Genomic DNA, 1,583 nt, shown 5'->3' on the forward strand with positions numbered 1-1,583 from the left:
ATACAGGTGTGTGTGCACGTGCCTGTATGAAGGAGATACAGTGTGTGTGCACGTGCCTGTATGAAGGAGATACAGGTGTGTGTGCACGTGCCTGTGTGAAGAAGACACAGGTGTGTGCTTCTCAGTTTTGCTAACAGTGGGAGCTCAACGGGGCAGAGAGGGAGGAAGGTCCATGATACTCAGCCATATACTGGAGAGACAATTTAATGTTAAATGACATGCCATTCTTCCTTCCTGGGTCCCTTCTCCCAGTCAACTTTTTTCTTTTTCTAGAACTAATAATTATCTCTCACGACTGAAAAATTAATTGCCTTAAGTAGAGAACTTAATTCCTAGTATCCACCAAACTTAGCTCCGTGGTGTCTCTTTATCTACTATGTGAGCTACTTAACTGATGCCCCCTTCCTCCAACTGAAGGATTGCCCAATGTTTTTGGATTATAGAATTATTTCCTGCTTTCTTTCTTTGAGACTTTTGAATTTCTTTGGTTTCATTTTTAAGAAGTAACCCAACATTTCCTACAACACTAAATGAAATGGTACTACCTTTCAAAGATTTGTGTCTGTAGTTTGGTATGGGTGTAATAAAAATTTATTCTGTCTTCCTGGAAAACCTCTCTTGGTGGGGGTCGGGGGATGACCAGTGTTTCTCATCCCATGAGGGTCTCTCACTGGGATTTCTGCTGCTGCCATCTTGCCTGGTGCCCAGGAGTCCCAAGGTCCTTTTTCTCAGAGAGGACAGACATGTCTGGTCCCTTTGGATGCATCCTTCACCTTCGCCTGAAGGACCATGGCACTGGCCAGAGAAACTGAGTTGGAATGTGTTGCCCCCTTTTCCTTTGCAGCCAGTACCCTTGGCTGAGCATATGGACAGGGTCTTTCCTCAGTTCCCACCCCCACCACACACACAGGTTCCCACAGAGTAATGTCTTCACTTTGCGGGCATGAGTTGAATTCAGGCCGGACTCAACTGCCCCATCTGGGAACCAGGTCCTTGTTCAGTTGAGTTTGTTGGTCCATGTGTGAACAGAGGGTATTAGGGATGCACAGGAGTCTCCTGGAGCTCATCTCGCCAAACCCCAGGCCCTTCCCAAGGAGGTGAGAGGTGTGCCTGCCCCGCAAAGCAGTGCACGTGGTCCACACTCCAAGGTCCCAGACCTCTTGGAATGGAGGCAATGCTTTTGCTCTTAGAGATGAGTCACATTGTAGAGAGACAGAGGCAGGTGGTGCCTGTGAGACTCCTGGGCTGGGATGGGGGAGCTTCCCTGAAGCCTCCCTGGTTTTGGTGGGGAGGCCTGGTGATTCCAAGTGGACATCGACCGCCATGTGTAGTGACATGAAGACACTTAATACATGTTATTTTATTTATTAAATCTCTTAATAAAACAGCCCTCTAAATGGAAGGTCTTCAAGGAAGGAAAGTTTAATTACACAAATGACCCCAACTTTTCTTTCTCAGATTTATTCCCCTTGCTTTGGAGTTTTCTCTGGTTCTTGCTACTGCCACCAAACCCAGCCCTCAGGGCCAGGCGATTGTATTTTTCAAATTCCAGCCCAAGGAGGGAGACACAACCATCTTTTCTC

General features: G+C 47.1%; 1 long non-coding RNA gene across 1 annotated transcript in view; it reads right to left on the minus strand.

The window, feature by feature from the left end:
• LOC105525170 overlaps window positions 1–553 on the minus strand; it is a 2,909-nt gene extending 2,356 nt beyond the window's left edge. Inside the window, exon 1 of the long non-coding RNA XR_001003863.1 lies at window positions 57–553. This is a non-coding gene — a long non-coding RNA (uncharacterized LOC105525170). The remainder of the gene's footprint in view (window positions 1–56) is intronic.
• Between the last annotated feature and the right edge of the window lie 1,030 nt (window positions 554–1,583).

The sequence above is a fragment of the Colobus angolensis genome, unplaced genomic scaffold (genome assembly GCF_000951035.1).
Source record: "Colobus angolensis palliatus isolate OR3802 unplaced genomic scaffold, Cang.pa_1.0 Scaffold52, whole genome shotgun sequence".
NCBI classification, from domain to species: Eukaryota; Metazoa; Chordata; class Mammalia; order Primates; family Cercopithecidae; genus Colobus; species Colobus angolensis.